Genomic DNA, 15,880 nt, shown 5'->3' on the forward strand with positions numbered 1-15,880 from the left:
GACCCTCAGATTACGTGTCGAGCGCCTTAACCACCTGGCCATGCCGGGCGTATATGCATATATATATGGAAGATAAAGAAACATGATAACTAGAGTATTTCCGGTAGGTGGACTCCCTTTCTTTAAGCTTAAAATTCATCTAGACACAAAAAAAAATGGTTATATCAGATCAGAAACGTCATCACTCAATCATCGACCTTTATTTAAAACTGCTGACGAACGCATCTTAAAAACTCGCCGCCTACACAGGAAGTCTTAATCATGTAGTGTGATTGACTATCACTTTTATTATGCGCCTAGAGCTAAAAGTTCAGAGCGTGTTCATTAGCATATCGCACGATCTAATCTCGGATCGTGTCCATTTACATTGCAACGCTTGTTCTGGAACACGCACTACCTACCTTGAGTGTAATCTTAATCTTAGCACATGTTTGTGTTACTGTGTGATGCGTTCGGTGGTTCTGTAGCTCAGAATTCGTTCATTTAACGTAATGAATAGTTTAGTATGCGTTGTGTTATGTATTATGATAATTAGTACAAGAACACTTTCCGAAATTCAAACATTCAACCATATGAGCAACCATAAAAGTTACATTGACTACATTTACTACTAGGGGGCTCAACTGTTCCATACGACACAGGTGGTCTGTAATGAGAAATATTCCCCAAATTTTTATAGTGAAGACAGATAACCAAAGTTTTCAACTGAAGAAAAAATATTTAGAAGAAAAAAGATGTCTAAGCAGGTTGCTGTTTTTCCTTTCGTAACATATTACATATTGACCTTTACTCTTATAACGCACCCAAGGCCTCAAATTGTTTCGATAAAAGTATTTGGATATATATATATATATATATACAGTGCGTTAATTACTTGATTTAGTTTCAAGAAATTATACATTTACGAACCTTTCGGCTCGGGCACCCCGCTAGTGCAGCGGTATGTCTTCGGATTTACAACGCTAAAATCAGGGGTTCGATTCCCCGCGGTGGTTTCAGCAGATAGCCCGATGTGGCTTTGCTATAAGAAAACACAAACACACCTTTCGGCTCGGTAAGACTGGCTAATTGAAGGTCGCGGGCTCGAATCCCCGTCAACGAATATATTCACTCTTTCAACCGTGAGGACATTATAAATTTACAGTTAATCCCACTATTCGTTGGTAGCTCAAGATTTGGTGGTGGGTGGTGTTGACTAGTTGCCTTCTTTTTAGTCTATTACTACTAAATCAGACAAGGCTAGTGTGGATAGCCCTCGTGTAGTTTTGCGCGAACTTTGTGAACAAACGAACCTTTAATATTCACAACGAACTATTAAATAATTCAAAAACGTATAGATTGGATTCATACAATGATGTACCGTAAAAGGAAGGAATTGGGCAATGACAATTTTTTAAAGGAATATAATTGGTAATTCTGACTTTTTAAATCCACCAATCAAAGGAACGTCACATTTTAAACCAATTTCCTTCGACGAATAACATAATTTTACGGTCCAGTGGGCGTAAAAATGGTTCCATCCGAAAAGAGTCCTTTTGTTTTTTCTTTTTCTTGCCCTGACTGGTAGAGATGTAAGCTATTGTATTTACCTCAAAATAAAAAAGAATAGAAGTAATCAATGTTCAGACAGCTAGACTGAGGACAAGTCTGGATATAGTCATCTCGATATCCTCTCATCAAATCTTCAGCGCCCTCTTTACGTACTGTCGAATACAGAGGGACTCAAGACTGTCGTCCATCAAACCATCAAGCACCTCACCAAACGAGTTGTCCCAAATAAACACAGGACAAATCTGTTTACCACATTTCCATTAGAACAACACGACATAAGTTTGTTTTTTTAGCACGTCAGCCGATATCAGATAAAAACGGGAAATGATTTTAAAAAAAAATCTTTATAGCCCACTTAAAGCCTACCATTATTTGACATTGTCAGCGAACTTCGTATATATTTTTTTATCATTGATTAAGATTAATTTTGTTTTTCATCACACTAAAGAACTTTATTTTTATGTATCTTGTATTTTAGGCTTAAGTCAGATATATGGTGTTTATAATTTATTTTGTGGTGGACGGAACACAGAAAGCCCATTGTGTTGCTTTGTGGTTAACCTAAAAACAAATAAACAAATTAAAAACAAACAATAAATTCTTCGATAACACTGATCGCTGAATCTGAAACATAGAATAAAAAAATCGTCCAGATTTTTTTGCTGTTCGTCTGTTTGTGTTCTCGTCCAGTCTCTCAGTATGCCCAGCCAATTGTAAAAGTACTATTAATATATAAAAATATTTTCGTCTTTATCAAGTTGTTTTGCTTTTTCTTCGATGTTCTGAGCGTATAACACTGCTCCATCTGGTGTCGATACACGACATCAAAATACCTGTGGTTGCTATATAACACCAACTCACTTAACTCCTGTACGTTTATTTGTAACACGGAACACTGCTTCATCTGGTGTCGATACACGACATCAAAATACCTGTGGTTGCTATATAACACCAACTCACTTAACTCCTGTACGTTTATTTGTAACACGGAACACTGCTTCATCTGGTGTCGATACACGACATCAAAATACCTGTGGTTGCTATATAACACCAACTCACTTAACTCCTGTACGTTTATTTGTAACACGGAACACTGCTCCATCTGGTGTCGATACACGACATCAAAATACCTGTGGTTGCTATATAACACCAACTCACTTAACTCCTGTACGTTTATTTGTAACACGGAACACTGCTTCATCTGGTGTCGATACACGACATCAAAATACCTGTGGTTGCTATATAACACCAACTCACTTAACTCCTGTACGTTTATTTGTAACACAGAACACTGCTCCATCTGGTGTCGATACACGACATCAAAATACCTGTGGTTGCTATATAACACCAACTCACTTAACTCCTGTACGTTTATTTGTAACACAGAACACTGCTTCATCTGGTGTTGATACATGACACCACAATACCTATGACTGGTATATAATACCGCCTCACTGATAGCTGTTCTGCCTATAATTATTGACAATTAACAGAAGGTGACATATAATAATAACATGACAAACCTTTTTACATCACGAAAATATATCGATAGAGAGACCGAAGAGAAACCTTTCGCGAGTTGCGATTGTTATGTACAAATTGATGTACATTGTCAGTATTGTCCCACAATTCCCAGTTCGTGTACGTACGTCATATTACCTGTTTTAGAGAGAGCCATATGCCATTTGCAACAAATAGCGGCTGTAGATTTATCTGGACACGTAGTTTTAGAAATTCTTATATAAAAGTAACATTCTTCATGTAAAACTAGCCACGTGGTTTTCTGAATAATTATTATGGAAACATAACAATGAAGCTAACTGAATAAAATTGAAACATAATAACAAGAACAAAAAAAACAAACTATTGATATCACACTTCATGGTATTTGCTGTCACGTAATTTAATCTCGTTGTAAGCAATTTGTATTTAGTAACTATGCGCATGCGCAAGACCCAAAGTTCCATCCTTCGTATCGAATGTGGTAAATTTTTTAGGCTTCTTTCTCGTAGGAATTCTTACATACTAGATGGGTGAGGGGTGGGGTGGGTGAGTGTAGAACAGAGGATGAAATCATAAAAAGAAACTACCGAAGTCAGTAGAAAAGTTAGTCTTCTGCGTCGTGCAGTTTCTTAGATAAATTGGCGATATATCGATTTCCTTCCTATGGGTGTTTCTTACTGAATAGTTCTTTAATCAAGCAGGGCCGGATGTTAACAAAGCAACGGATCTATGAAGATACGACAAAGAAAGTTTGAAGTTTGAAGTTTTGTTGGAAAAATAAATATTTTCCAAAACGTATAATTAAAAACTGTTTTCCACTCGTTTGAACTTCAAAAATCCTTGTACAAAACAGATCAAAAGCTGCTGACCATTAACAAATCCTTTAAGCTCAAAGGTCACATCTTCCATTGGACATGTTTTAAGCCTATAAACAGTTGGTAAGTGATAGTTTTGACTCGAACGATACTTAATACGAAATGTGGGGCTAGTGGCTGGATCGGAGATTCCAAAGTTCAGACATAACTGTACCTAATTTGTTGACCAGAAGTGGTCACTTAATCAGAAGAACCTGCCGTTTACACGACTGTTCTTGGTCAAATATCATGATTGAGTGTCACTTTTGTAAAGTATCCATAGCGGTAAATTAGAAAAAATATATTGCGGACTCGAACTTTGGACCTTGAAGTGCACAGACTGGTTTAAACAACGAGAAGGAAGCCTGGTATGTACGAAACTATTATGTTGTTTGTTTTGAAGTTTTGTTTCTTTTTTCTTTCAGGTAGAATACTTAGAGGCTTTAATCTCTTTGAGTTATTATAACAATGTGTTTATTTGGTTTGTTTTGAATTTTCGTGCAAAGCTACATGAGGGCTGTCTCCGCTAGCCGTCCCTAATTTAGCAGTGTAAGACTAGAGGGAAGGAAGCTAGTCATCACCACCCACTGCTGACTCTTGGGCTACTCTTTTACCAACGAATAGTGGGATTGACCGCCACATTATAACGCCCCACAGCTGAAAGTGTGAGCATGTTTTGTGTGACGAGGATTCGAACCCGCGACCCTCAGATCATGAGTCGAGTGCCTTAATCCACCTGGCCATGCAGGGCCTCCATTATGAATAATTTATGTTTATATTCTTTGTCCTTCAACATCGTGTGTAACGAACTAATTAACAAAAAGTCATTAGTGATATTAATTGCGGTATTGGTGGAATTTATGTTTATATTTCTTGTTCGACTAGCTATAAGTAAGAGAATTAGTACCCAATAAATTAATAGACACACAACCAATCTGATGCATAAACTGTTTGTTTGTTGTTATTAAACTTTGCTACACGAGGGCTATCTGCACTAACTGTCTCTAATTTAGCAGTGAAAGAGTAGATGGAAGGCAGCTAGTCGTCACCACCCACCGCCAACTCTTGGGCTGTTCTTTTACCAACGAATGGTGGGATGTAGCGACACAATATAACGCCCTCACGGCTGAAAGGACTAGCATGTTTGGTAGGATGGGGATTCGAACCCATGCTTCTTATTGGTGTGCCCTAGTCACCTGACCATACCGGGCTCGCATAAATAGTTAAGTAAAAATACGTATACAAAAAACAACAACAACCAAAAACAAGTGGACACCGTGACATATTTTATGGTTGAGTAAGGAAGAACATTAGAGTAATATAGTTTGTTTTTTAATTTCGCACAAAGCTACTCGAGGGCTATTTGTGCTAGCCGTCCCTAATTTAGCAGTGTAAGACTAGAGGGAAAGCAGCTAGTCATCACCACCCACCGCCAACTTTTGGGCTACTCTTTAACCAACGAATAGTGGGATTGATCGTCACATTATAACGCCCCCACGGCTGAAAGGACGAGCATGTTTGGCGCGACGGGGATGCGAACCCGCGACCCTCAGATTACGAGTCGCACGCCTTAACACGCTTGGCCATGCCGGGCAGGGTAATATAGAAATTGGTAGGCAAAAAATTTGAGGATGACCTAAGAAGGTCGAAACGTTGTTTTGTACTTTATTTTAATTAAAGTTTTAATACGCATACGAACTGTCGTAAGAATACATTTTTACTCCAAGTAGGTTTCTCGTCGTCACGAATCGCAAACAATGATTTATAAGCACAAAAAAAACGTTTAATCGATGGTGGAACACACTAAACATTTTGACAGAATGTTGCTCATACCTGAAGAAGGCAGACATTTTGTTTAGGCTTAACAATCCTCGTGGATAACCCGAGTGCAAGGAAACTGTGGGACTCATTATCACAAAATAATATTACTATTCTCGAAAGCAGACATTTTGTTTAGGCTTAACAATCCTCATGGATAACCCGTTTGCAAGAAAACTGTGGGACGCATTATAACAAAATAATATTACTATTCTCGAAAGCAGACATTTTGTTTAGGCTTAACAATCTTCATGGATAACCCGAGTGCAAGAAAACTGTGGGACTCATTATAACAAAATAATATTACTATTCTCGAAAGCAGACATTTTGTTTAGGCTTAACAATCCTCGTGGATAACCCGAGTGCAAGGAAACTGTGCGACTCATTATCACAAAATAATATTACTATTTTTATTTGCAATGAGTAATATATGACATTGCTCTTCACTCGTCTTTCCTAACCCTAGTTTCAAAGACGTCGCGTTTATCTTTTGATTGACAACTTGGTTGGTTGATCGCTTTCTTGCTAGAAGAATGACGTAGGTTTTAAGGCTTTAAAAAAACAACAACAACTTTTTTGCCAATTTAATGTTAACAGCCGCTGGTAGTTATTTCGCTAATGTAGCGCTCACAAACTTCTCAAGAGTAGTTATGTCTCAATGAAAGGTAACCAAGATGTTTATCGCTTGAACATTCCTAGAAGCTACCCTGCCAGATAATATCTGGTTTTTCTAAAGCAATTACAAGGAATATGAGCTGAGAAGAAATAGAGAGAGATAGAACTCTTTCTAGTAAAGCACAGCCGACACTGTACATCTGACTGTATTCCCATAATTACATGTGCTCAAATAACGTCTATCGTAATTAGTTTTCAGCTTTAATTAACTTTCTTTGATCCTAGACTTTTCTTGTTTTACCCAAACTATGTATGTCCTGGCGGAAAATTTTGATAACTTGATAGATAACTTAGAGTTTCTTCTTTGCTGTTGTTGCCATTTTTTGTTTTTTTTTTTTTACTTGTTTGCTTATTCCAAAGATGTTCACTGACTCCTCCACCCCTACCCTGCGGGTAATCTCCATCTCGTGCGTATGCAACTGGGTTAACCAATTAACAAATTTGTAAGAGTTGCCACATGATAACTAGGAAACAAAAAGCTCGTAGCACGGACGTGCGCGGCCCCCCGCTGGTACAGCGGTATGTCTTCGGATTTACAACACTAAAATCAAGGGTTCGATTCCACTCGGTGGGCTCAGCAGATAGCCCGATGTGGTTTTGCTATAAGAAAACACACAAACGCACGACCACGTGTGAAAACACTGTTGAGGGAACATTTTTCGTATAAACGTTATAAAAAATTTCGTTTTGTTGTGTTTTTATCGCAAACTTACACAGAGCCGTTCTTAGTTTTGAGCCGGCAGACTAGAAGGGAAGCAGCTAGACTCAATAACATCTACCGTCAAATTTGTCTGACCTGATAGTGGAAATTGACCGGTTCATTGCTATTAGCATTGAGACGCAAACCGCGAATCCTCAGATTCGCAGTCTGGACACGCTGACCGTCAACCATTCTAAGAACTCGTGAGCGAAAGCACATGTAAATGTAATATAAATTGCCGACGAGGCCTTTCGTCCAATACCAGAGCTCATTAGATCAACTCGATTAGAGAGAAAATCAGAAGAAATAATAACAATATTGCTTAATAATGGGAAACATGGGATTCTCTTTTAATAAACCTCCCCCCTGCTCCATGTGGTCTGTGACTTCACATTTCAACACAACCAATGGACCAGTTTTCAAAGGTATACACCTCCACCTTTCTTTAAAAAATGGGAAAAATCCTTTTGATGACTGGCTTAAAAGGTGTGGTCAATAATTCGAAGTAATTTTTCAAACCTTTTCTTTCCCGGGCCCGGCATGACCAGATGTGTTAAGGCATTCAACTCGTAATCCGAGGGTCGCGGGTTCGAATCCAGGTCGCACCAAACATGCTCTCCCTTTCAGCCGTGGAGGCGTTATAACGTGACGGTCATTCCCACTATTCTTTGGTAAAAGATTAACCCAAGAGTTGGCGGTAGGTGGTGATAACTTGCTGCTTTCCCTCTAGTGTTATACTGCTAAATTAGGGACGGCGAGCGCAGATAGCCCTCTAGTAGCTTTGCGCGAAATTAAAAAAAAAACATTTCTTTCCCTAAAATATTTATTTATGTTGAAAAATGTTAAAATTGAACAAGGAAGAAAAATGTTTCATTTGAATTTTGTCACTGAGATTTGAAATGGGTTGACATAGTTGAAATCGTAATAATTTTCAAAACGTTTTAAAATATTTATTTATATTTAAATTTTTCAGCCGCGGCATATCGGCTCACAGAATGGCTCAGACTTATTTTACTTTCAAGTAAAAACAATTAGCACATAGCTCCATCTCTTGGCCGATTTAAGATATAATTAAAGCAGTATAAATTGAAGATTTACTCTTGTTTTTAAATAAACAAGAAATAGCAGTGGGATATTTAGTTTGTTTGTTTGTTTTGGAATTTCGCACAAAGCTACTCAAGGGCTATCTGTGCTAGCGGTCCCTAATTTAGCAGTGTAAGACTAGAGGGAAGGCAGCTAGTCATCACCACCCACCGCCAACTCTTGGGCTACTCTTTTACCAACGAATAGTGGGATTGACCGTCACATTATACACCACCACGGCTGGGAGGGCGAGCATGTTTAGCGCGACGCGGGCGCGAACCCGCGACCCTCGGATTACGAGTCGCACGCCTTACCCGCTAGGCCATGCCGGGCCTCATGAGATATTTAACTTTGGTAAAGTCTTACTGGGAATAGAAACCGACAGGATGTGACTCAGGATTATCACAAAAAGCTGTAAATCAGAAAATGTAAAATTGTAGCCGGAGATATGTCGCTTTACTCAGTAATCACTTTAATCTTTGAAACATGTTATAAGAGTAACAACTAATCCCGCTGTTCGGTGAACTGCTGTTTAATTGCTTTCTGGTATTATTTTAGAAAATGTATAAACAACGGGAGCTCTCTCCGCCCAACGGCACAGCGGAATTTCTGTGGAATTATATTGCAAGAAACTGGGTTTCGATACCCGAGATGAGCAGAGCACAGATAGTCCTTTGCGTAGCTTTGTGTTTAGTAACTAAAACCAATAACAGCAATAAATGCTAAGAATTCTAATTTGGTCGTTTTGCGGATGTGTCGCTTAAGCTAAATACTGTTCAGGTTAAAAACGTCAAAAATCAAAATTTGTATTTCTGTCACTTATAACCAAGGCCTGATAAACTTAGTGAATAGGGCGTTCGACTCGTCTCTTAGAACTGAGGCCTGGTTTGGTTCGGTTTGCATTTCGGGCAAAGCTACACAAGGGCTATCTGTGCTAGTCGTCCCTCGTTTAGCAGTGTAAGACTAGAGGGAAAGCAGCTAGTCATCACCACCCACCGCCAACTCTTGGGCTACTCTTTTACCAACAAATAGTGACAGTAACTGTCACGCTATAACGCTCCCACGGCTGAAAAGGCATGTTTGGTGTGACGGGGATTCGAACCTGCGACCCCCGGATTACGAGTCGAGTGCTTTAACCACCTGGCCATGCCTTGTCCTGAAGCCTTGAAGGGCTTGTTTCATCCCTCACAACTTTGGCCTGGGAATGCTTGGTTGTTAGGGTGCTCGTCTCGTCCTTTACAGGGGAGGCCTGGGATGCATTGGTGGCTCGACTCGTAATCTGTGGGTCGCGTGCTCTTTCAACTGTGGAGATATTATAAGGTGACGGTCAATCTTACTTTTCGATGATGGTAAAGTAGTTCAATAGTTAACTGTGGGTGGTGTTGACTTGTTGCCTTACATCTAGCCTTATCACTTCTGGATTGGCCTTCGAGTAGGTCTGCGTGAACTTCGAAAGAAGAACGACCTAAACAAACCGTTGCAACTTTCCGTGTAAGAAAACTGATTCAACATGTGGGTTTATTGAGAAACAATAAACTCTTGAGGAAAACAGTCCATAGTTTCTAAGTTACATGGTGATGATAAATATTGCACGAGTTTGTGTGTGTGTACGTACGTATATTGAACGAAACCACTTTTAATACGTATTTAACTATACGATTAGTGCTATACCTAACACTCGCAAATTATGTACGGTCGTACCTTTCAAATAAAAATGTCAATTACAGTCTTTATATGCTCCAAAATAAGCAAGTGACGAATGGATGGTAAAATACGTTGCTGCCATCTAGAGACAAACAAAAACATTAAAGGGCATCGTTTCTGGCAGTCTAGACTCTAGATCATACGTATATATCCATATTATTCTTGCTACAATTACAGCGACGCTCATTGCACGTGGTATCATGCGTAACAGATAAGTGTCTTATACGGTAATTGTGTAGAATCACACACTGTATGTGTGTCTGTACAGTATCTTGGTCAAGTTTCAGCTTATAAACTACGAGTGAATCTGCAGTTTATACAGTACAAATAATTATTGGTAATGACTCAGCTGTCTATGGTACTTGTGGGTCTATATAGCACCTTTTGGTAAAAGGCCTAGCGTAGCACAGCGTCTGAGATGTGTTCTGATTCTACCATAACCCTTTCGCGGCCCGGCATGGTCAGGTGGGTTAAGGAGTTCGACTCGTAATGTGAGGGTCACGTGTTCGAATCCCCGTCGCACCAAACATGCTCGCCCTTTCAGCCGTGGGGGCGTTATAATGTTACAGTCAATTTCACTATTCGTTGGTTAAAAGAGTAACCCAAGAATTGGCGGTGGGTGGTGTTGACTAGCTGCCTTCCCTCTAGTCTTACACTGCAAAATTAGGGATGGCTAGCGCAGATAGCCCTCGTGCAGCTTTGCGCGAAATTCACAAACAAACGATAACCCTTCGGTAGATGAAGAAATAAACAGCGGTAAGTTTATCTCCCTTGCATGTGCTGGCGATCTTTTCTATTATAACTTTGATAAGTTGTTTTTGTTTTAAATTAAGCACAAAGCTACACAATGGGCTATGTGTGCTCTGCCCACCACCGGTATCGAAACCCGGTTTTTAGCGTTGTAATTCCGCAGACATACCGCTGAGCCACTGGGGGGCGATATAAGTTTAATAAACATTCCACTTTGAACTTTATTGACTAAGCGTGTTTTGTATTTAAGGCCGGTTCGAACGGTTTTATGAGATGCACGAGATTAAATCCAGGATTTCTCTGCATCGTTCAGAGATTAACTTTTGACCTTCTTACCTGAACGTCTTGTAGATATATTATCACTACTAGTAAAGACAGTATCATTTAAGTAGTCGAAATAAAAATGATAATATTGAGGATAATTAGTACCTAGCAAAAAACTAATTTAAAAATAGCCAATCAGTGAACGCGACTTAGATGTCATTTAAAAAGAGCCAATCAGTGAACACGACTTAGATGGCCAAATAGGACTATTAACCATGTATTACACTGTATAGCTAATAACCGTGCATTGCACTGTAGGACTACTAACCATGAATTATATGGATATAGGAATCATATATTACTGCAGGCTTACTAACCGTGTATTACACTGTTAGGCTAATAACCATAGAACTGCTAACCATGTATTACAATATAAGACTACTAGCTGTGTATTAAACTGTGGAACAACTAATGATATATTTACTCCGTAAAACTGTTAACTATGTAATACACTGTAGGACGACTAACCATGTTTCACACTGTAAAACTAGTAACCATGTATTACACTACAGAAGTACTAACCATATATTACCTTGCAGAACAACTAACCATGTGTTACACTGTAAGATTAGTAATTATGTATTAAACTGTAGGACCACCAACCATTTATAACACCATAGATTAGACCAGTAACCATATATTACCTGGCTATAGGACTAACCATATATTACAATGTAAGACTATTAAAAACGTATTTCACTATAGGTCTCCTAACCACATATTACACTATAGGACTCCTAACCACATATTACACTATAGGTCTCCTAACCACATATTACACTATAGGACTCCTAACCATATATTACACTATAGGTCTCCTAACCACATATTACACTATACGACTCCAAACCACATATTACACTATAGGACTACTAATCATGTATTACACTATAGGACTACCAAACATATATTACACTATAAGTCTCCTAACCACATATTACACTATAGGACTCCTAACCACATATTACACTATAGGTCTCCTAACCACATATTACACTATACGACTCCAAACCACATATTACACTATAGGACTACTAATCATGTATTACACTATAGGACTACCAAACATATATTACACTATACGACTCCTAACCACACGTATTACACTATAGGACTCCAAACCACATATTACACTATACGACTCCTAACCACACATATTACACTATATGACTCCAAACCACATATTACACTATAGGACTACTAATCATGTATTACACTATAGGACTACTAATCATGTATTACACTATAGGAATACCAAACATATATTACACTATAGGTCTCCTAACCACATATTACACTATAGGACTCCTAACCACATATTACACTATAGGTCTCCTAACCACATATTACACTATACGACTCCAAACCACATATTACACTATAGGACTACTAATCATGTATTACACTATAGGACTACCAAACATATATTACACTATACGACTCCTAACCACACGTATTACACTGTAGGATTACTAACCACACGTATTACACTATACGACTCCTAACCACACGTATTATACTGTAGGATTACTAGCCATATATTGAACTGTTAGACTGGTAACCATGTGTTAAATTATAGGACTACTAATCATGTATTGCACTTTAGGACTACTAATCATATATTGCACTTTAGGACTACCAATCATATATTACACTAAAGGACTACCAATCATATATTACACTATAGGACTACCAAACATTATTACACTATAGGCCTACTAATCATGTATTAAACTTTAGGATTACCAATCATATATTTCACTATAGGACTACTAATCATGTATTACACCTTAGGACTATCAAACATATATTACACTATAGGACTACTAATTATGTATTACACTTTAGGACTACCAATCATATATTACACTTTAGGACTACCAAACATATATTACACTATAGGACTACTAATCATGTATTACACTATAGGACTCCTAACCACATATTATACTATACGACTCCTAACCACACGTATTACACAATACGACTCCTAACCACACGTATTACACTGTACGATTACTAGCCATATATTGAACTGTTAGACTAGTAACCATGTGTTAAACTTTAGGACTACCAATCATATATTACACTTTAGAACTACCAAACATATATTACACAACAGGACTACTAATATTACACTTTAGGACTACCAAACATATATTACACTATAGGACTACTAATCATGTATGACACTTTAGGACTACCAAACATATATTACACTATAGGACTACTAATCATGTATTGCACTTTAGGACTACCAATCATATATTACACTATAGGACTACCAAACATATATTACACTATAGGACTACTAATCATGTATTAAACTTTAGGACTACCAATAATATATTACACTATAGGACTACTAATCATGTGTTACACTATAGGACTCCTAACCACATATTATACTATACGACTCCTAACCACACGTATTACACAATACGACTCCTAACCACACGTATTACACTGTACGATTACTAGCCATATATTGAACTGTTAGACTAGTAACCATGTGTTAAATTATGGGACAACTAATCAACTATTGCACTTTAGGACTACCAATCATATATTACACTATAGGACTACCAATCATGTATTACACTATAGGACTACTAATAATGTATTACACTTTAGGACTACCAAACATATATTACACTATAGGACTACTAATCATGTATGACACTTTAGGACTACCAAACATATATTACACTATAGGACTACTAATCATGTATGACACTTTAGGATTACTAATCATGTATGACACTTTAGGACTACCAAACATATATTACACTATAGGACTACTAATCATGTATGACACTTTAGGATTACCAAACATATATTACACTATAGGACTACTAATCATGTATGACACTTTAGGACTACCAAACATATATTACACTATAGGACTACTAATCATGTATGACACTTTAGGACTACCAAACATATATTACACTATAGGACTACCAATCATGTATTAGACTACAGGGAACCTACTTCATCTCACTACAGAATTCAAGATACTTTGTGTTTCTGTACAAATGTTGATGAACTAATGGAAGAATCAGGTACTGAACGTCGAACTCAAGACTAAAGACTTATCTAAAGTTAGACTGAAAGCTGTACTTTTGTGTAATGGGAACACTAAGACATCAGTTTCTTTAGTCATGCTGTGATCATGAAAGAAACTTATCAAAGCATACAGATTTTTATATTCTTAAATACAATTTTCAATGAAAAACTAAAGTTATCAAAGGGAAATTTGCTATTTTCACAATTTATAAGAATATTTTGAATAAATCTATCATTACTGAAAACCTAGAGGCGATGCGTAATTTTTAGCACGGCTTTTAGACCCAGAATCATGAAATAACTAAGAAACAGTTATATTTTTTCTACAACCAGAAAAAAAAATTGTTGTTGCCCAGTGTTGTTATTTATATCTGTGAGATAATGAACGGGATGTTTCATAATTAAAGCTAGTAACTCCCCCTGGAGGTCGTCATTTTAATGAGAAACAGATGAGATTCAGTGGTCAGTCGAACTATAGAGCTAAGGATTCGGGGTTCGAGTCGCATCACTACTAAAATAAATTAACGTGTTTCACAGTTTGAGGTTGTAGATGCGTTATAAGGGAGGCCGTCAAAAACCACTCATCGCTTTCACAAGAGTATCCCAATAGATGGTGGTAGGTTGATGTTGACTGACTTCCAGCCTATCACTTCCAAGTTAGGGACACCTAGAGTATTTAGCCTTCGTGTAGGTTTGTACGAAAGCCGACAAAGAAACCTTCGTTAGCTCCTATGAAGTGTTTGTTTTTTCAGATCCTACTACTGGCTGTGACATCATGATTAGAGATGACGTCATTACTTCGCTCGTGCCTGAAGGCATGAATGATTCGAGTTTTTTCTTGTTTTCATATTATTCGTTATTACCTTACCACACTATTAAATGATTAGCAGTTTACATAAAATCAAAACTAAAACTTAACTTTTCATATAAATGAATGTTATTTCTTAACGGGTATCAACACATGCGGATAATTTGTTAAATACTGGTCTCTGAGCTAAATAACTTATTTATTGATTTATTTTACGCATTCTGACACATCAAAGTTTTTTCTTTTTATATCGTAGAACTTTACATGGTGCTAATAGTCTTAACATCCGCGATAAAAATGACGAATTTTTGAAATAGATAATTTTCCAATTACGAGGAACGAGGAAGGAAATTATCTGACGTGGTTTTTTACAATTGGTTTATTTTAACATGACGTTGAAGTTACGTCATTTGGTTACTTTACATAGTCCTATTTAAGTCAGGCTAAAAAAAATCGATACATCTCTTCTTACACCTACTTCCATATATAGACGATACGTTAGGACTTACTGTCACAGTTTTCTTTATGACAGAAGTGTAATTTGGCATTCTGAGAGCGAGATTTGAGAAGTCAATGAATCGTAACTAGAACATCTCTTGTTCGGACGTTATTGTTCAGATAACAATAGACCCTAACGAACAAAAGATTGACTTTGCCTGCACACATCTGTCTTTCGTTCTGTTTTTACGTATATTTTACGAGTGTCTCTGTATGTATTTAATATCATTCAATCCAGCTATACAATCCATTCTTAAACCTGTTTCAATGTTTTATAAGCGTTAAATATACATATTTTTACTGTTGTTTTAGGTTCTGTATCGATACGTTATTTATATTTTGTACTGTTTTGGTTTATGCAGCTTAATTTACAGACATATTGTATTGTTTCAGTTTTGTATCGCTACTTTAGAGGCACTTTATAACGTATCAGTTTTGTATCGCTACTTTAGAGACACTTTATAACGTTTCAGTTTTGTATCGCTACTTTAGAGACACTTTATAACGTTTCAGTTTTGTATCGCTACTTTAGAGACACTTTAT

General features: G+C 37.4%; 1 protein-coding gene and 1 long non-coding RNA gene across 2 annotated transcripts in view; one reads left to right on the forward strand and one right to left on the reverse strand.

The window, feature by feature from the left end:
* Window positions 1-15,880, reverse strand: part of LOC143248617 (ephrin-B1-like) — a 358,684-nt gene that overhangs the window by 235,262 nt on the left and 107,542 nt on the right. The gene's annotated exons all lie outside the window — the stretch shown is intronic.
* The window catches only part of LOC143248239 (uncharacterized), a 60,326-nt gene continuing 48,040 nt past the window's right edge, over window positions 3,595-15,880 (forward strand). The window contains exon 1 of the long non-coding RNA XR_013026834.1: window positions 3,595-4,276. This is a non-coding gene — a long non-coding RNA (uncharacterized LOC143248239). The remainder of the gene's footprint in view (window positions 4,277-15,880) is intronic.

This window comes from Tachypleus tridentatus, chromosome 4 (genome assembly GCF_004210375.1).
Source record: "Tachypleus tridentatus isolate NWPU-2018 chromosome 4, ASM421037v1, whole genome shotgun sequence".
NCBI lineage: Eukaryota > Metazoa > Arthropoda > Merostomata > Xiphosura > Limulidae > Tachypleus > Tachypleus tridentatus.